The following is a 22,933-nucleotide window of genomic DNA, read 5'->3' on the forward strand; positions in this document are numbered from 1 at the left end:
TATTTGGACGCTTGAGCAGGTCAGAGATAGTTGTTACAGAGAATGACAGTTGTTGAAACCTTTGACATTAATGTCAATGGGGGAGAAGTATAGCATGAAAAATAGTTTGACAACATAAAAATAGGGAGAAGTACAAAATGAAAGATAGTTTAGCATGAAAAATAGTTTGAGAGAAGGAAAAATTTGGGAGAATAGTTTGGGAGAAGTATAAAATGGAAGAATGATTGATGAAGAGGATTTGAAAAGAAAGGTTAACAGTATTTTGCAGTTGGTATTCTCGAAACTAGATGTTTTTCATCTATGTTACCATCAATTCCAAAAGGAGAGATTGTTGGAAGCATGAATTTTGATGATATTCCTATGGGGGAGTATTTCAGAAATATGATTAGATCATTATCATGATGATATTTTATATTCATGACTATTTTTTTCATTAATGTCAACATAGTAGTTTTCTATGGTATTTGACAAAAGAAAAATGAAAAGATCAAGTTGGTATGGATAGACAATTGAGTACTTTCAGTAAGAAAGTTTAAAGGGAGATTCTACTAAGTGTCTTTTATATGCAACTAACCTCAAAAACATAAGATATTAAGTCTAGAATAAGTTATGCAAGTTTCGGTGAAGATTGTTCTAAGATAGCATTTATAGAGAGATGTTCTGGTAAACTTGTTATATCTCTTAGTAGAGTTATTATTCTATGAAGCTGAAGTTAAATATGTGAAGAAGGCATTATATAGATGATGTAGCTAGGCTCGCTCATCATAATATTGCATGTATGGAAAGCTATTCAAGATACAAAGTGAAAGATTAATGTTATCGCTAAGTGTAACGTGTTCTTAATGAGGTCATATAATAATTAATTGAGAAGGTGCAATAGAAGACTCAAGGAATTGTTGTATGGATTTAGTATAAAGGAAAGACATTCTCCTTTATCATGTATGGACAAAAGTGAATGCTTGTAAGAAGCCCAAAGAGTGGACTACAAAGATAAGTAGTGTTGAAGTTGATGAAAGATCAACCCCATAGCTCCCAAGAATCACCTACATGAAAAAACCTATCACAAAAAGAGAAGCAAAAAGCTATGGAGGAAAAAAATTGCCAGATCCATAGATGAGACATTCTTGATGAGCAAAAAGAAAGATTGTTATTATCAAAAGTGAATTAATAAATTACAAAGAGATCAATCCTTATAAAAGGAGATCAAAACCCAAAAAGGGCAACCTAAAGCCAAAAAAATCTAGGTTGCACATTATAACTAATATAAAATATTAATTATATGTAGCTAAGAGATAGCTTAAGAAAACTAGAGTAATAGGAAACTTATTTAATTGAATCAAAGTGATTTAATTAATAAGTGTAAACAAATAATTACTCTAACAAATAGAGTAGAATGAAGGTGAAGAAAACTTTTTTGCCAAGGTTTTATTATGTGATCTAAAGTTTGATACTTGGAATTGAGGTTTGTGACCTAGTCTACAAGGTCTAATAGTGATTGGTCTAGTTGACAGGGTAGAGGAAAGAAGTTAAAGTTCAATACATACAATTATTTTGCAAGGAATAATTGAGAAATTAGTTGGATAGTAAGTTCACTGATCTTGCCCCAGAAGCTATTTGGATAGTAGATCCTTTTGTCTTCTACAACTCCTAACAGGGTTGGCACAACTCCTAATAGGGATGGAATTCTCTAACAAGGATACAAAGTCTCCTAACAGAGACACTCATATGTAATAAATGTTGTAATAGACTCTTAATAGGGTCAATCCTCTAACAAGGAATATTTATATTAGTACATCATATTATGGACATCATTCCCACTAGGGTTTTCCCTCTAATCAAGGGTGTCCCTAGTTAACATATCTAGTGTAATTGTGTATGTGCATATTTATATGGTTTTTTTTTAATTGGGTTGAATGGTTAAGATTATTTAAGGTGGATAAATGTTTTACTTATTGGATAATTGATTCACCCCCACCCCCCTCTTAGTTATCTTGATGGACTATTGTTTCTAACACCTTTTCTCTAACTGGTGTGTCCTCTTCTATCTACTTCTATCTTCTTGTAGTAGCTTCATAGTTGTTTCTATCTAATCATCCTCTTGCGGTGTTAGAGCCTTGATGTCTACAATCAATTCCCAAATGACCAAATTTGATTCTACTTTCAACCAAGTAGCATCACTTACTACATTTAATTCTTCTACAAATTTATTCCACTTATAATTAGTAATAGCTTTCACATCTCCTAAGACTTTACTCATATTTGATTCTATTCTAAAACCAAAATCAACTAAATCATATGCAACATTTATATCAGTCTCATTTTTAGAATATGTCAAAAACCTCGGATGTCTCAAAATATCTTCAAAAGAAGAAGACCATTCCTACCACTCTTTAAAATCTCCATTACTACCTATTATACCAAGAATGAAATTTGGTATTCCTATAGCAATCAAATTCATTTTTCCTTGAGTTAATTACAACTTTCCTATGAAGAAACCATGCAACTCCCTTACCTATTTATCATCTTTCTAGTATTAATGATTACCAGCTTGGGTAAATCCTTTTTTTGGGGTAGTAGATGGACCAAATTATCAAAGAATTGAGCATAGTGCCCCCAAGTTTTGAATAGAGGGGATAAAAGGTCCAATGCCTTTGAGCATCTGTATTCAACTCCCTACAAGCTTATGTAGTTTTTGTGCACAATTGAGAAAGAATTTGTAAAGCACCAATTTTGTGCATGAGGAAATTCTACATTGTCTTTATCTCCACCTCCTTAGCACCATCCCATTCATCAATATCCATATGTTGGGTCTCCCCTACCACTACAATCTCATCTTTAGTCTAATTTTCTCCATCCTTTACCTCAATAATATATTTGGTTGCAACCCTTAAGCTCCTTATTTCTTGTTCCATGTTAGCAATTTTCTTTTTGAGGACATAAGTCCTCTTCAACTATTCTTCACATTTTTTCCTAGTATCAATGGATATACTATAGGTTGTGTATAATTGTTCCTGCAATGTATCCATTTTTCTCTTCCCCATTAATGATCTTGTATTCACCAAATTATGGATTTGGTCCCTAGATATAGTGGAAACTTTCCAAAAACTCACATTTCCTAATGGGGACTCCTTTATTTCCATAAGAGTTAGTTTATTATCATTAGGAGCCCTGCTCGACATTGCCATTCTTTTGTTGACTATGTTGAATCTAGAGCCTTCCAACTCACCAATGATATTAGTCTCTTCAAAAGAGACTAATATTTCATATTTCTTAATCTGATCTAACATAAAAGAGGAACTAAGTTCCTCAACCAGGAAAGAGCACCATTCCACTTCTTGATACTAATTCTCTTGCCTCCTCAACTATGAAATTCTCATTGTTAGGACCAACACTAGTTCTACAATTTTCTTAGGTGAATCCCTAGGTTGCAATTGTAAGGCAAGCTCATTCTATTTTACTTTATAAAGGAATGACTTAAATTCATCAAAATTTACAAATTGGTCATCCTTAGTGAACTCTTCTATCTAAATTATTCTTTCATCCAACATTTGGATTTTCAATTCAATCATGTTAGGGATTTTATCATGCTCACCTACCTATTTGATTAGAAATTTGCGTCTAATTGTATCAAAGAATTTTGATCCCTAAGGCATAATTTTCACTTCCTTTCCTCTGACCTTAACAGGGATATGAATCATCTTTTGTTTCTTTTTTTGTTAAGCCCATGAAGAGTTATCTGGTTGATCATCTTCAACATCTATAGTTATAACATCCTCCTATTGAGGAGGTGGAGTTTCTACTCTATCTCTGAATTCTATAGGGACTCAAATCATTAGCTCATCAAAATTATCTAGGCACTTATTATATCTATCAATGTATGGCACATAATGGTGGAAACCTTTGAATGATGGGTTTTTAGCCTTCATGGTTTCTTCTATATTCATTATCTTTTTCTAATTTAAAGTCCTCTCCCTACACACCTCTATTTGCAGGCAGTTCATGATGCAATCTTCTTCCCAAATTGATTTGCTACTAGGAAGGATGTACTTCCTCATTTATTTAAGAGTAGTCATCACCAAATAATTTAGATCATAGGTCCTAGCTAGGGCAGAGTGAGGTTTGAATTCAACTAAACACTGATCTATTTCATCTATAGCATCTTTCCCTTTTAGAAAATCACCTTATTTTGTGTTTCTGGCTACAAAAGAGCCTTTCCTAATAGCAGGGCCTAGATACTCTCTATTCATCATTAGCAATTGCCAAAAGAATTCAAACTGGCCTAGTCTCTTAGGGACATACATAGGTAATATGTGGGTAGGCTAAGGAAAACCAAATACTATTATAATTGAAAAGTTTTTAAATAAAAATAAACTAGCCCAATCATGGCTAAGTATCTTATCCTCATTTGGGTAGGTAGATGGTCTAATTAACATTCTTACCCCTTTAGGTACTCTTTCATTTATATCTATTAACATGTTTATGATTGGAAATACAAAATCATTATAGAAAGCAATAGTAATAGCATAGGGATAAAACCTTTGTCAGAAGCAAGTCCATAATTACACGGGTAGGGTTTCTACATTCTCCTTAGTAGCTTTGATGAATTCTAGACTGATGTGCCCTATGTTCTTGAATAGGATGATGCACATCAATAATGAATAATGAAAAAACTTGAAGTTTCCCATGACCCTCTTCTAAGCTGCCTCAATTTCCTCATGTTTTCTATCAATGGTGTATTCCATAAAATCATAACAGGCATTATGATTTGGATCTTGGATATCCAAAGCTATGATATATACATAACCTAGGGAATTCATGGTACCATTGACTCCCAGTACCTTCTCAATCCTAAAGATGGTGTATCTAAAATATTTGTAGAAGTATTCTAATGGCATTAGTTCCGCTACCTTCTTAGGAAGCTCTCACTTTTATTTCTTTGATTCGGGAATGTGCCTCCTTATGACAGTTCTAGTGTAGAAACTTTTGGAATTCTTGAAGATTTCATTCATTTTTTGTTTCTCAATTTTCTTCATGAGAGGCCCTCTTAGGTCAAAAACTTCAACAAAGGTCTCCCCATCCAATCTATAGAGGACACTCATATATTTTTTGTGAAAGGCCTTGCTAGTTAGATTATAAGACTTAATTAGTGCTTTCACCAAATTAACATCAATTATCACTTCTAGAATTATTAATTTTGGCATGTTTCAGATCCATGGGTTACAAATTGGAGACTTTGCATACCTATTTTGATAAAAAATACTAGAATAACTCATTCTTGTTGGTCTTAGGTACAATGTGATGTAACACCCCAACCTTGCTTCCAAACCCCAAGCTCTCTCTCAGGGCTACCTTAGGTCATTCACTAGACCCACTAGGGCTTCTTCACACCCTATAATTACTAGGACCTTGCTCAAGAGATCCTAATCCTTCAGTTGGGGGTACACCAACAAAGTAACATCAAATTTCTTACTAGCCGGCTCCAGTCCGCTATTAACCCTCAAGTCCATCTATAGGTCCAAGGGTACCAGTTCTTCATCTAGGGTTTTTTTAGACTCCTTCTAACATCCATGACCCTAAATAATGCTGATTTCATAGGCGCATTCAATCTACTAGGGAAGATACACCAAATTGCTCCAAAAAGGCTACTAGGAATTAACCCTCCTAAATAGCTGGAAACAAGATTTCTTGAAAAACTTCTTAACAACCCTACAAAAAAATTATATTTTTGGATACCCTTTTTAGAGTACTTCAAGATTCTATAATTTTCTAGCCTCCAAACTTTCCGTACAATGAAAGTACAATTTTAGGCCAAAAATGAGGATTTCAAGTGCTTTATCGCTGTTGTGATGGAAAACCACCTTAGACACCTTTCCAAGACCTCTCCTTTGGACTGGAGCAAGGTTAGACCTTCTCATTACTTGTTGTTCAGCCGGATTAAGGTATTTGTACACTCAATCCTCTCCATAACTCATTTTCCAACTGTGATTCCTAGCCAAGTTGCATTTGGCTTGCCTAGGGCATCACCTTAAAAATGCTTCCTGATGCTTTCAAGGGCCCTCCTTCTTGATACATAATGTACATGGATCCTAGTTCCAAATCCCAAAATACCAAAGGTTTCCAATGGTGGGAAGTGGCCCTAAGATCCCATTTTCTAAGTGCAGCCCTGTTCAGATCAGCAACTTGCCAAGAACAAAAAGATTTTTCTACACTAATGCAAACGAATTAAAATGATCAAATCAACACTACAAAAAGATTAAAAACAATATTTCAAAAATTTTCCAACACAAAAATCAGGCCATTCAATCCTCCTCTATTAAAAATGCCTTCAAATGCATAAAACCGGCAACAAAATACTTGTTCAATTCGTACAAAATGCAAAACCAACTTGTCCAACCCCCTGAAAATGGATGTCCTCACGTTTTTAAAGGCTCCTCCATCAGTTCCATAACTGTTCTAAACAGTTAGGACGTTCTAAACACACAAATGCCAAAAAGTTGCTTTTTGCAAGAAAATGTTGTCATGACAACATGACAACATTTCAGCAACTTTTGTTCTACATGGAGTTAGACCTCCAAATTTGGCACAAAAACAAAGTAGACATATAATATGCATAAAATGACTTCAAATAAACAATTCAAAGCCATTGTAACCTTTCTAGACCATTTTAGCCTTTTTCGGACCTAAGTCACCTAGTTGACAATAGTCGGCAACTTCTAGCAACTTGGTCACTTTGGGTCTTGCCAAGTCTCCTAAACACACCTAAGGACCACATAGGACCTATTATTAGAATAGTGATGTGGCTAGCATCACTACAAGCCAAAAATAAAGAAATACCTAGGTTTCACACTTAGCCTACCTAGGTGCTCCTGCACCACAATGACATCCCTGCAAAAGGAGTATACATCCCTAAAGACATGGGCATTTAGAGTTTGATCATGTGATGACCCAAAGAGAAAATACACCCACTCCTCTACATATAAAGTTTCCAACTTTCACTTCGCTTGCTTTGTAGCTTGTGAAGATTCTTCCACATCAACCTATGCTATCATCTTTCCTTCCTCTTTTGCCATGATCTCTATACTAAAGATTTTGAACCAATATTAGTCAATAGTGGCTCTAAGAGCTATGAAAATTCTTGCAAATTCTTGACGTTCAAATTCTTCTTTCTAACTTATGCAAAATACTATAATTGAAGAATTCATTACATCAACCTCTTAATGGAGATAAAAGATAATAGAGGATCATTAATGTCTCTTAATGTCAACATGTGTGGGAAATCTCAAGATTTGAAAAGTGTAGAGCCATGACATGAATAGCTAGACATTTAGTTCTTCTATGCATGCTTTTGACAAGAGATAATCTTTGAAATCATAATGGGGTTTCCAAAAGTCATTTTCACTTATCATTTCCTCCTTACAACCTAATGACTACAACATCTTACCTTTTTCCACCACTTTGCAGTCTATTCTCTATTCTTGACAACTAACCATGTGATCAAGTTATCATAGGTTCTGATCCTTTATTTTGCTTCAATCATGTAGTCACTACCTTAAGTTAGCATCTAAAACTTAACACCATCAACCCTAAGATCACTTTCAATTCATGAAGTTGTGACATCACACATGGTTCAGCATTTTTTAAAATTTCTCTTGTGACCTAGAGATTCTTACATTTAGCTTTAACTTTTACTACATTGCATGGTCATGGTCAAACTTCCTTTCATATTTACTAACAACACAACCGAGCAATCAAACCCTTCTAACCATCTTTGCTAGATTGCTGAATAAATAGTTCTTATCCCTTTTGGTGACTAGGCAAACAAACACTTATGTATCTTTATAAAAATGACCTTCAGGTTTTCATTTACTTCTCTTACTAGTTAGTTGACATTGCAACTATGTGATTTTTCATTTCTTTTAAAACTTTTTCCATTTTATACTTAACCACATACCTTTATTAACCAAGTGTTTGATCAAGCGATCAAAATAATCTCATATTCACTGCCAAATTTTGATAAAAAACTTTTCTAAGGTGACTGCGAGATAGTTAGAAAAATATTTTACCACCAACCCACTATATCTTAGAGATCAAAGGGAAAACTTGAATTCTCTAGGTTGTGCCCTTCATTACTACAATTTAATTAGGATCCTCAACCATGTGACTAATTGTAGTCACATGGACACATTTTTAAAACATAAGAGCCCTCATCAGAAGATAAAAGCTATAAAATAAGGTACCATCTTTTAGATATTTTAAAAATTTAAAGTTTAAAGGTGCAGGCCTAAAAATAAGTTTATGCTTAGGGTAAAACACATTCATCAAAATCTCAAAGAAACCCTAGGTGCCTAGCATAAATAAATTTCAAGATAAGGTTTTTGCTAGGGGATAAAAACATATTGTCATTAACTCAAATTGCTCAAAGGTTTAGAACAATTTGGCAACACAACTTGGGTAAAAAGGGCTATTGAAAGTGAGGGCTAACAAAACCCATGGAAAGATATATTGTCAACTACTGAAAAACCACTTAAGTTATCTAGGAAGGTTGGTTAATAATGCAACCGAGCTTTCCACCGATCAACATAATTCAGTCTAGCCTGAGCAGATTAAGGACATCTAGTGTAAAATGAGCTCTACAATATAACTTGAGTTATTCACTATTATCAATGGAAATAAAGTTCTTAGTATGGACTAATTTTACATCTCTCGCTAAGTTCTTTGTATGAAACAAGCTATCAAGTTCATGTTTATATGCTCTAGTATCACCTAAGTGATAAAGTGATACATGAGCATATAGTGCTACCCCAATGCCATAGTATCACCCAAGATCATTGTGCCGCTTGAGCATCAACAAAATATCAAAATACAATAGCTTTCCCAAGCATCAACATTTAGTTGACTTGAAGATATAATTTTATTATTATGAAGTTATTTCTTGTGTGAGCCAACTTGGTATGAAGTTATTATTTGAGGGATATATAAGGAAGTAAAATTAGTTTTTCTATGATGTGAAATACATGTAAGAGATGTTAGCATGAATGCTGATGATACCACTTTGGGGAGTATCCTAAGCATTGAAAGTACTGACATGTTGCATTCATGACTATGTTTGTCACTGATGTCAACATAGTATAGTATTTGTAAAGATTGGCTAAGTAGAAGACAAAGATCTTAGTTGTATGGACAATGGCTTGATTTACCATGGATGTATTCTATAATATGTCTTGTTGATGTGGTTTAGTGCGTAGAGTCTAAGTCAAAGACATGTGATTTGTACCTGATTTATAGAGAGAAGTTGAGGGATAGAGCATTAGGAAATAAATTCATAATGGTTTTTCTATATCTTACATCTAAGATGCAATGAGAAGATGCACAGTTAGGTATTGATAGAGGACACTCTATTGGTGACATCAGCAAGTGCACAAGCCCCAGTATTGCATGTGTCAAGTTTTGTATAGACTGCAAGCCATTGGTGCTATTATAATTATAATTGATTAATTATCTTATTTTAATTAATTGGGAAAACCTCAAGGTTGACTCAAGGAATTATTTTGAAGATATGGTATAAAGAAAAGATGTTTTACTTGTTTGTATAGTATCAATTTTTGTATAAAGTGGGAAGGTAAATGCATGTAAGTGATCCAAGGGATTATTGGATGCAAGATTTGTGATCTAGTTACAAGATCATAAGGAAGAGAGGTCAAGTTAATAGGACACAGATAGAGGAAGGAAGTATATTTCAATTTATTATTCTACAAGGAATAATGCAAAGATCATTTGGACAGTGGGTTCATTGGTCTTAACCTTGAAGCTATTTGGGAAATGGGTCTAGCTATCTTCCACAACTCCTAATAGGGTTGGAATCTCCTAATAGGGATTCAAACTCTCCTAACAGGGACTCATATATACTGAATGTATTCATAGAATCCTAAAAAGGTCCATCCTCTTACAAGGATTATTTATATTTATACATCATCTTGTGAGTACCATCCCCACTAGGGTTTTTCCTCTTATCAAGGGTTTCCCTAGTTAACATATCTGGTGTTATTGTGTATGAGTATCTTGTTGTGATTTCTGATTATATTTCTTATATGGTTAAATTTTAATATGGTTACTAATTGTGATATTAGTTGGATAACTAATTTCCCCTGCCTCTCAATTATATTGGTGGACTATATATTCTAACAATTGGTTTCAGAGCTTCGAGTCCTTGAAGGATAAGCTTAACAACTTTGGGAGATTGATGGTGAATCTCTTTAGAAAGGATAATCCTAGATTTGATGGGGCCAACTATAATAGTTGGATGGAGAAGATGAAGAATTATCTTTTGTGCATGGGTTTGGATTATTAGATCTTGACAAAGAGTGAGTAGAATATTTTCCTAAGAAGGAAAACTTAAAGAATGTAGTGAAGTAGAGAGATATCTATTCACATGTAACATGATAGATAGAGAGGCTCTATTATCATCTCTTCTAGAGAATTAATACAATTAGGTAAAGTCACTTCAAGCATATCATGAAATTGTGAAAGTATTAGAATCTACTTTTGAAGGTGATACACATGCAAAGAGAATTAGATTGAAAAATTCAATAGGTGCATTTCAAGATGCTAAAATGATGGAAGATGAATCTATAAGAAGCTATATTGGTAGAATATCATAAATTTTTGTAGGAACTTGGTTCCATGGTGGAACCAAGGAAGAAGATGAGGTAGTATGGAAGATCTTGAAAATTTTGATGCCACCATTCAAGCAAGTAGCTCAAATGATTCAGCTTTTGATATCCTTCATTAAGGATTTTACCAAGGAAATATTGCTTCAAAGATTAGAAGCTACAGAAGTAGATTTGAGATATTTTGGAGATCTAGCAAGAGCGGAAATAGATTTCAGTGCCCTTAACATTTGACCTAATCTGATAAGCAGTTCAAGAATACATGGAGATTTTATTGGTAGTAGCAAATATTATGAAGAAAAGAAGATCAAGGAATGTATAAACCTTCTTGTGAGAAGAGAAAAATATGGTAAGAAAATATTTAATGTTGGACTTGTGATTAATTTGATCATTATTCATCTAAATGTCCTAAAAGGGATAAAAAGTATAAGGGAAAGTTCAAGCCTAGAAGAGATAGAAATTATTTGTATAAAAATGAAGATGAAGAATCTAATGAAAGAGGTCAAATTAAAAGTGATGATGATTTGGGGTTTGTGGCTATCAAGGAAGCTAATCTTGATAGAGAAATTAGAGAAGAAAGAGCTCTAGTTTCCTAATTTGAAAAGAAATTTGATTGGATAATTGATAGTGATTGTTCACATCACATGACTAGTGATATGAAAAGGTTTGTTAAGTTTAGGAATCATTATGGAGGCATTTTTAGATTTAGTAACAATGAAGACTATCATATAATAGGAACTGGATCCATTACTCTGGATGGTAATACTAACATTGATGATGTTTATTTTGTTAATGGATTGAAGCATAAATTTTTGAGTGTTGGATAGTTCGTGGACAAGGGTTATTGGTTGTAATTCACTGAGAAGACTTTCATTATCAAAGAAAGAGATGGTAAGATGATTGGAACAAGCACAAGATCTAGAGGTAATCCTACTAAAATGACATGTTTGGTAGCTAAAGTGGATAAAAGTTGGCTATGGCATAAAATATTCTATCACCTAAACTTTGATAATATCGTAAAGGTTAGTAGCACATTTTTAGTTAGAGACTTGCCTAGGATAACTAAGCCTACTAATGTTGTTTGAAAAGAATGTATTTTGGCTAAACAAAAGAAAGTATCATATCCTAGCAAGAAGCTCACTACCACAGAGAAGCTAGAGACCATTCACACACATCTGAGTGGTCCTTCAAGAATAAGAGGATTCTATGGTGAAAGGTACTTTATGATTTTTGTTGATGATTTCACTATAATGATGTGGGTAACATTTCTTAAAGAGAAATGTGAAGCTTTTGAGATGTTTAAGATATTTAAGAATAGAGTTGAGAATGAATTTGGTATTAAGATAAATATTTGAGATCATATAGAAGAGAGTTCACCTCTAGATAGTTTAACATATTTTATGAAGAGAATGGAATCAAAAGATAACTATTCTCACCTAGAACACCTTAGTAGAATGGGATTTTTGAAAGAAGAAATAAATTAGTCATAGAGGTAACAAGAGCAATGTTGTTTGAGAATGATGTTTCTAAGACATTCTGGAGAGAAGAAGTTAATACAGAAGTATACACTATGAATAAAGTACATGGTATATCCAAAAAAGGCATGAGAAAGACACCTTATGAACTATTGTTTGGTCATTCACCATTATTTAAGTATTTTAGAATATTTGGGAGAAAATATTATATTAAGAGAGATTATGACATTGGTAAGTTTTATCCAAGAAGTGATGAAGGTATATTTCTTGTTTATTCATTGAAAAGCAAGGCATACAAATGTTTTAACTATAGAACTAAGACAATAGTTGAATCTGAAAATGTGAGGATTGATGAAGATTTTGGAACTAAGGAAAATATGGTAGATTATAATTTAGATGAAGAAGAAGGAAATTCTATAATTGTTAGACAAAATGCTGAAGTTTTCTTTGAGACTAACAATGATCTACAAAATGATGTTCTAATTATTGAGCAAAGAGGAGAGAAAAGATATGAACCTAGAGATGAGATAAGAGTTGAGATGTCAACTCCTACCCCTAACATGAATCTGACAAAGAATCACCCTCCAAAGAAGATAATTGGAAGCAAAGACAAAGGTGTGATGACAATAAACAGGGTTAATTAAGAGATATGCTTGATTTCTCAAGTTGGACCTAAGAGCATAGATGAATCATGTAAAGATGATCATTAGATTCAAGAAATGAAGGAATAATTATATTAGATTGTGAAGAATGAAACATGGGATTTAGTTCCTAGACCTAAAGATAAGAATGTGATAGGAATCAAATGGGTATTTAGAAACAAGCTGAATGAGAAAAATGAAGTTGTGAGGAACAAGGCTAGACATGTATGCAAGGGATATTTATAGCAAGAAGGCTTAGACTATGAGGAAACATATGCACTTATAGCCAAGATAGAAGCAATGAGAATGTTCCTGGCTTATGCAGCAAATAAGAAGTTCAAGGTATATCAGATGGTTATTAAATCAGCCTTCTTGAATGGAGAACTCAAAGAAGAGGTATTCATTGAGTAGCCTGATGGTTTTCCTTTGAGAAAAGTCAAAGAAATGGTATGAAAACTAAAGAAAGCTCTATATGGTCTAAAGCAAGCCCCTAGAACCTAGTATGTAAGGTTGGACAACTATTTGTAAAAGCTTTGATTTGCTAAAGGTACAAAAAATAGTAACTTGTATTTGAAAGAAATTGAGAATGGTTTTCTGATAATAGTAATATTTTATGATGACATCATATTTGAAGGTAGTGATGAAGTAGGTGATAAGTTTTCTAAAGAAATGAAGATTGACTTTGAAATGAGCATTATAGGAGAATTAATGAAGTTTTTCCTAGGATTGCAGATTGTGCGAAACAATGGTGGTATTTTCATTTCACAAGCTAAGTACCTAAAAGACTTGTTGAGAATATTTGGAAAGTTGTAAACTAATTGGTTCACCTATGACCTGTAGTTGAGAAGAAGAAGTACATATCCATGATTGGAGGTTTGCAACATCTGACTCACACTAGATGAGATATAGAAAATGTAGTTGAGATTGTAGCTATATTTCAAGATTATCCTAAGGAGTGTTATTATGCAATAGTAAAGAGGATATTCAAATATTTGAAAGGAACGTCTGACTATGGAATTTAGTATGATAGATTGAGTGATTTCACTCTATGTGCATATACTAATGTGGATTGGGAAGGTAGTATGGATGACAGAAAGAGCACCAGTGGTGGATCATTTTTTCTAGAAGGAAGACTAGTTTCTTGGCTGAGAAAGAAGCAAGATTGTATTTCACAGAGTATAACTGAGATAGAGTATGTTGCAGTAGCAAATAACTGTAATCAAGTTATGTGAATGAAGTAGATGTTGAAGGATATTAGATTTGAGTTTGTAGAACCTATTATTATTTACTATGATAACACAAGTACAATAAGTATGTCTAAAAATCCTATATTGCGTTCTAATTCTAAGCATATATCTATTAAGCATCATTTGCTAAGAGAGAAAGCAATAGAAAATTAGATCAAATTGGACTATGTGAGTACTAAAAATAAGATTACAAATAGCTTTATGAAGCCTTTTCCTAAAGATACATTTGAGTACTTGAGAGTTATTCTTGGGGTTATGTCCCTACCTACTTCTGAGTAGATGATGTGCAGTAAGTGCATTAGTCTAGTGGTACAGAGCACTATTATTAGATTGGACTGAATGTTGATGCTACCCATATGGGGGAGTATCTTTGATAAGCTAAGTCATTGAGGACTATCGGTATTTGGTTTTGAATAGTGTCTTTGGACACTTGAGCTGGTTGAAGATTTGGAGCAGTGTATTAACAATTGGTATTTTATAATATTGAGGCCTTTGACATAGATGCCAATCAGGGAGAATATGCATGAAAAACCATCTCCTTAGTAATGGGGGAGAAGAACTCCTAAGTACAAATGGGGGAGAGATATCTCTTTAGGGAGATTTAGAAATACTCATGTGAGGAAGTAGGAGATATGCACTTGATGTATTGAGATTTTCTTAGCATGTGAACAACTGATGCTAATCCTAAAATCCAAAGGATTTTAGACTTGGATAATGAAGAGGATTTCTAAAGATGAGAGCAGCAACAACATAGTACTACTTGGTATTCTTGGAACTTAGATTTTTTTCATCTATGTTTCCATTAATTCCAATAGGGGAGATTGTTAGCAAGAATATTGATGATAATACTTTGGGGGATTATCATAAGCATTGGAAAGTATCGACATGTTTCATTCATGATTGTGTTTGTCATTGATGTCAACATAGTTTGTTTTCTATAAAGACTGGCTAAGTAGTAGACATAGATCATAGTCATATGGACAATGTTTTGACTAACCATGGATTTATTCTATAATATATCCTAATGATGTGGTTTAGTGCACAAAGTCTAAGTTGAAGATGTACAGGAGTTGTACCTAATTTACAAAGAGTAGTTTAGAGATAGAGCATTAGGAAAGTAGTTCCTAATGATTGTTTCCTATCTTACATTTGAGATGTAATGAGAAGATGCATAGTTAGCTAGTGAAAGAGGATAGTCTATTAGGGATGTCAACAAATGAGCGTGCCCTACCATCATATATGTGAAGTTTTGTATAGAATGTGAGCTAATAATGTAATTGTAATTGTAATTAATTAATTATCTTATTATAATTAATTGGGAAAGCCTCAAGGTCGACTCAAGGAATTATTTTGAAGATATGGAATAAAGGAAATATGTTCTCCTTGTTTGTAAAGTATCGATTGTTGTATGAAGTGCAAAGTGGTGAAAAGGAGATGAGTGTTTGGTAAATGCATATAAGCAATCCAAGGGATTAATGGATGCAAGATTTCTTATCTAGTTACAAGATTAGAAGGAGTAGAGGTCAAATTGATAGGACATAGATAGAGGAAGGAAGTATATTTCAATTCTATTATTCTGTAAGGAATAATATATACATCATTAGGACAGTGGGTTCATTGGTCTTAACCTTGAAGCTATTTGGTACAACTCCTAATAGGGATTCAAATTCTCCTAATAGGAACTCATATGTACTAAATGTATTCATAGACTCCTAATAGGCTCCATCCTCTAACAATGATTATTTATATTAGTACTTCATCTTGTTGGTACCATGCTCACCGAGGTTTTCCCTATGATCAAGGGTTTCCCTATTTAACATATCTGGTGTTATTGTGTATTAGTTTCTTGTTGCAAATTAGGATTATATTTATCATATGGTTAAAGTTTAATAAGGTTGCTAATAGTGATATTAGCTAGATAACTAATTCACCACCCCCCACCCCCCAAGTTATTATTGGTGGACCTTATATTCTGACAAGAGATGAATATTTTTAAGACAAGAAGTGAATATGGAGCAGATTGTGTAAGTAGGCTACAAAGTATAAAGGGAAAAGAAAAAACTTATCTACCAAAGTTAGGTGATCATATTATTCAAAGGATATACTTTAGTAAATACAATTGCAAAGAAAATATTAACTTGTTGATTCATCCTAATAGGTGCATCAATCAAATTCTCTATTCAGGTGGACCTAACAGTCCTTTATTGAATCTCTTAATAGAGTACATACTTCATTGCATTGTAAAATCCTTTCACAAGGTGGACCTAATAGTCCTTCATACTCCTAACAATGTAGATCACCAAAAGTGATCAATTGTAAGCCCTAACAAGCCAACTTTATCACTACAGTAGTGAATAATTGTGGGTGTCATCCCCACCCCAATTTTACCTTCTCCTTGGAGGGCTTTTGGGTTACCAAATATTGTGTCAAAGTGTTAACAGTGTTGATTTCTTTATTTATTTATGTTCAAGCATGAAAGTAGATTAGATAATTTAATGAAGTAAAATAAGAAGTATTCTAAGTGTGAAAAGTTTAAGTGGTTCCTGATTCACCCCCACCCTACTCACCTAGTCAGTTGCTTGTCAACACATTTCCAATATTTTGTATCAAAGAAATGTTCTCCTATGAGAGGCTTAAAAAATTGAGAGTAAATATAAGAGGAAATGGAAGTGTACAAGTTAAAGAAAGCTATTGAGAATGAAAAAATTGTCCTACACATGGCTATGGAGCAAGTCAAGAAACTCAAGGAGTAACTTACTCGCTCAATGAAAAGAAGAAAAGAATTGGATATATAAATGAATGAAAATATATACATAGAAGAAAGAATAAAAGATTCATGCAGAGAAAGAAATTCAGAAGAAGAAGGTGCAACCATAGAAGATCCACTAATAAGGAATGCTACTTGTAGTGCCTGCCCCTAGTTTGCATTTTGTTATCATTGCCGAACTCTTTTAGGCCAATTTTATGCTTGATTACTAGTAATATTGTTTTGAGATTATCCAATATTGTTTCAGATTTAGTTGATTTTATGATGAGATTACTTAGTACTCTATACTTCATGTATGCATGATGATTAATTAAAGTATTTTTAGTTATTGATGATGTTTAGTTAGATGATTTATTACCCTATAAGTTTTCTTATGGATACTTACCCCATATTGCATGTGTATGGTGTGTGTGTTTGTTTTCTTTATGTATAGCATTTTTGATGTGGTTAAGGAAAGGAGTCATAGTCATTTGCTAGTCATGATCTACACAATGCACCACTTCCTACCATCGCCTATTTAGCTTAGAATATTGTGTCTATACATGCATAGATTTTATGTAGGTTGTAGGTACTAGGTATCAACTTCCTGAAATTGCCAAGATGAGTGTACCCTATCTCATTATCTCAATGGTAAGAGAGGGGATATAAATTCTTAAGTCCAAATCCTAAACCTTTAAGCCATTTTTCCTAATTGAAAATTAGGACAAGTATTTGAGTCAAGTACCCTCCAAATGTGTCGAATGACATTAATTCGTGATTATAACCCTTTAGTTGATTTTGTATGTATTTTTCTATGATGGGTTTTGGTATTTTGTTTTATGAGTATTTGGTGAATTTTCTATTAATTAAGTCTAATTAAAAGATTAAATTAATGATATAATTTAATTTAATGCCAATAGTGGCATGTTGTGATGTTTAAGTTGTTATCCTTGCCATCAAGGTTTGAATCTAATGGGGATGAGGTCCCTCGTTTGTGGCCTCACTAGTTCATAGCTCCAGGTCAAAACGCTTACCCCTTTTTTTAAAAAAAATGATTTAATTTAATGGAAAATTGTTATGATATTTTAATATTTAATTATATTTAATTAATTGGGAAATTAACTAAATTAAAGAATTAAATTTAAAGATAAAAGTTATAAGTATAATTTTAGAATGTGATAATATTTGTTTAATTTAATAATATATTTAGAGTTCATTTTTAACTAAATGCTAAATATTATTGTTATTTAAGTTAACAAATATCTTATTGATTAAGTTTCAAAAATGAATTAAAAAGTGAAAATGTATTAATTTATTAAAAGTATTAAATTTCGCATGATTTATGCATGAGATGAAAATATAAGAGATTAATTAAAAAGATAAAACAAGTGAATTTAATAAAGATATTTCAATTGCATTAAGTGCACATGAGTTTAAAACTTAATTAATTGATTAAAATAAAATTCAAGTAAAAATTAAATAAAGTAATTTAATAATTCAATTAATGTGCATGAAGAGATAAAAGAAAAGATAAATAAAAGTTAATTTGGAGTTCGAGTCTAGTGAGCACGGAGTTCTCCCCGATGAACGCACAATTAGTGCCCTGATTTAAGGAGAGAACTCTTTATCACAATTATAGGGTTCATTTTTGGAGGAGATGAGTTTTGGAGAAAATTTAGGAAGGAAATTTTTTGGGGAAAGTTTCAGAGAGAAGTTTTTGGATAGAAGTGAATTCTCTCACAATTTTAGTGTTTGCACATTAGCATCAGGCTCAAGTAGGGTCTTGTGTTTTGACCACTAAATGAATTATGTAATTCAATATGTTATGTCTACTTCATGCTTGTAGAAAATTGTTTTCTCAAATTTTGTTGCATGAATCTTGCCATCATTTGTTCTGAATCTTTTGCTATTCGATTTCATCTGTAAATCCATATTGAAAAACTATTTAGAAAACCTCATTCTACAATTGAAAGAAATTCAAATTCAATTGGGATATGGGTTTGACTTAAAATGGAATTGAGAAATTTAATTTGGGAAGGGTTTGAATTTGAAAATGAAATCCTAGATTGAAAATTCGAGTAGTTGATAGTGATTCCTCTATCAGTCTATATTTGCAAATTATATTAATAAAAATAATAATAATAATAAATAAAATAAAATAAACAAATATATAATTTTTGATAAATTGGTTGTAGGGGTGAACTTTGTCAAAAATAATATTTAAATAAAATTATGTGTATGTTGTTCTTCATGAGGGGATCATTTTTAAAAAAAAGCTTTTAATTAAAATTTTTTACAAATATAAATTTGGGGAGGGGCGGCTTTTAGCCACCCCCTACCCCCACTCACCTTGTAGCAGTTGCTACAATAGACTGTGGGTCTACCAATGGCAGGCTGCGACTACCTAAGCAGTTTGCAGCTGCCTTTAATAGTTCACGGGCCTACTAATAGCGGATCACGTTCTTTTGTATAAGGATGCATTTTTTCAAAATTTTATTTTTTAATTATAATTTTATTAAAATTTTAAATTATTACATTTAAATTATATTAAAATTTTTAATTATTAAATTTTAATAATATTAAATTTTAATTATTAAATTTTAAATTATATTGAATTTATATTATTTATTATTAATAATTTCATTATTAATGATTAATAATATAGTTTTTATTAATTATTGATTAATTTAATTAAAATTTGATTTAATTAAGATTAGTTAATAATAAGATGTAATTAATGATGTTGTAAATTTAATTATTGATGGTAAAAATTAATAGTATCAATTTTAATAAAATTGTAATTATTTTATTTAAAATCAATAATGGTTACCTTTATAACTTAGATAAATAAATGATTACCCTCAAATTATTCTTTTAGGAGATTGGCTTTTATCATGAGGGTAACTTTATATATTTGGGTCGAATAAATGAATGGGTTATCATGTGGAATAAATTGAGAATCTTATATACCTAAAACAAACATTGAAATGCAAATTGAAACATAAACCTTATTGTTTAACTCAACTATATGCTTTCAAATCAAATCCAAACTGTGAGACTATGATGTTTTCTATGTATTGTCTATGCTTTGGGGTGTTGGGGGTTGATTTAGCATTGACCAGTCCTAGGTTGTGACTAGAGGCTCAGGGGTTGTGTGATTGTGATGTTATGTTGTTTTGTTCTTGATTCTTTTAACCCAACCATGGTAATGTGATGGTATGCTCTATGATATGTTTGTATTTACTATTCGTTATTGCTTTCTAGTGATCTTGTGTGACACTGAGGTGAATATATGTGACCTACTTGACTTAACCATTTTTGAGTTCTTGATCAGTTATACTTGGGTTACTTCTGATCGCCTTGATGGCACTAAAGTGTTTGCTTTGATCTTGATGATGTCATGTTGTGACCTGACCATTTTGGAGTCTTCGATTAGTATTATTTTGGGATACTTTTTGTTTACTCATTGAGAACGATGGATATTGTGATTTATCTTTGATGCTTTCCAATTTCTCACAGAGAACTGATGTGATTATTATGATTATCTTATGATGCTTTCTAGTCACTTGCATAGGACTGAGGTGATTTTACTATGATTCTTTGATTTGTGATTTTATGAGCCTAGGGTAGGTTATCTACATGTAGTGTCAGGAAGTGGCTTGCAATGGGGGTCGAGGCCCTAAGTGGCTACCAGGGTAACTCATTGTAAGTTGTTTTAATAAGTGAAAATATTACACTAAATGGGGATTAAAATGAACCTAATAAGATAATTGTATGTTCTCACCCATGCCTCGAGTGCTAGTACAGACTACGATGGGAGTACAGAGAACACTTGGTTGTGACCTTGCATTCTATAGTATGTCTTGTTAGTATGAGAGGATACAAGTGGCTGCATAGGGATAACTAGGGACCTTGGAGCCCTAAGAAACTACTAGGGTAACTTCTAGCATGATTCATGTGATGACACTTTCCCGCTTACATAGTAGGCTTCCTACGTGTCTTGTGTGCTTCTGGGTCTAGATGTCGATCTATGTTGGAACCTTTGAGTTAGTATACTTTTAGGATTTCTTGGACTTAGAGAGTACTTGTGTTATGTGATTTGATATCTCATTTGGGACTTCAGACTATCTCCTCAGCGCGGTGGGAGTGGACTATTTAGGTTCCACACGGTAAGGTGGTAGTGCTTTTTACACTCTTACCATTGACATCCTTTCATAGTCACCATGGTTGGAGCTTCTTGTGATTCTTGTTTATCATGTTTACATGATGTTATTTACTGATGCATTTCCTTATATTGATGATTAGCATGTGATAGATGATGTTATCTACTTTGTAGGATCATCTTATGCTTTATTCTAGCATATTAGATTTCCTTATGCTTATGTTGTAGAATATTTTAGTAGTGATGTACATATTACGCTAGCATTGATGATCTAATTGATGGCTTGGGATGTTACGCACAGGGGATGGCTAGGGCCCATGATGGTCTTATGATGTTATTGATGGTTGGGAGGAACCATGTACTTAGTTAGTTGTGTTTTATGGTGGATAGTTGTGTTTTATGATGGATGGATGTATCATGTATGTTATTGATTTCATTTATTTTATTGTACTTGTATCATGGATCCGAGGAGGATGTTGTATTTATATTTCTTCATATGTATATTCTTTTATCCTTTCATACCCTGTGACATTTACAATGGATGATTGAGCATTCCAAATTAATTTTTCAAGAGGCATTCAAAAAAAATGTATATTAAATGGGCACTGGACATTTCATTATTCTTTCATATGGATGTGGTAGTTGTTAGACTTAGTATTAGATTATATTTAAATGTAATTCAATGTCATGGGATCCTTAAGGAATGTAACTTGTTATTGTATGCTATAGTTGATTGTATGATTATTGCTTCCACTACTGTGTGTTTGATGTGAATGATTTATCTTTCTTGTTTCAAAAATAAAAATGTTTAGCAAACTTAGTTAAAACTTTAGGTTTATTCTTTTGAATTCCTTGGCAGAGTGTTACACTACTCTATAAGAAGAAATGAGAAAATTGAAAAGAGAACAAGAAAGTCACTTGTCAAGTTATGTCAAGTCATGGAACAAAATAACTAAGAATTAAATGACAAAGAAATGAAAAATGAAGATAGAATACTACTTTCTATAAGATTAGAAGAAAAGACCAATGAAGTCCAACAACTATCTCAACATTAGGCAGACATGGAAGATTAGCTAGATTATGTAAATAAAGTGATCACCAATTTATGAATAGAAAATGATAGACTCCAAATGAACTAAGAGCTGAAAAGGAACTAAATAAAAGAAGATTGATATCACAATAAAGTGTGAATCAATTATATGAGAAAACTCTAAATAGACCTAAAGGCACTACTAGTTTAGAGTATACTAATCAAGGAGAATTGTCACAACAAGGAACATAGAAGAACAAAAGTCCTACATATAATAATTGTGGAAAATATGTCATACATTAAATATTTGTTAGAACTATACTATGCAACCCAAGTTCAAATGCCATTGCTATACATGCAACAAATATGATCACAAAGATAATGAATGTAGACCTAGATTAAAGTTTGAACGGAATTGTTTTACATGTCACAAGCATGGTCAAAAATCTTCAAAGTGTAGATCAAATCAATATAATCAACATATTGCAACAAAACAAAGAGAATTTATTGGTTGGGACTAAAACACATGGGTAATATGTCATCATTGTGGAGAATATGGTCACATTGGAGTAAATTGTTAAGAACTTATGTCAGGAAAAGAAACACTAATGTGAGATGTTATGTATACAAAAAGATAGGTCATTTGGAAAGAAACTACATGAATAGAGATACAAAAAATTCCAGTGAAGAAAACATAGGAAAATCCAAGGTTGAACAGATCAAGACTTAGATGAACCATAAATGGGTAAGACAATCAGAGGAAAGGACAAGGAAAGATAATGAAGCTATTATCATCCAATCCAATGAGTTGGGTGAAGCTTCCACATCCAACTAAGTAGTCAAGGAGATGAATGGAATTGATAATTCAAGAAAATCCTATATCAGTTTCATATATGCAAGAAAGAAAAATCAAAATCTGCATATTTAGATGCACTAGGTCAAGCAAGGGAGATATTTTTTAACTG

Source organism: Cupressus sempervirens, chromosome 10 (genome assembly GCF_028749045.1).
Source record: "Cupressus sempervirens isolate cs-2001-9-10 chromosome 10, ASM2874904v1, whole genome shotgun sequence".
Taxonomy (NCBI): Eukaryota; Viridiplantae; Streptophyta; class Pinopsida; order Cupressales; family Cupressaceae; genus Cupressus; species Cupressus sempervirens.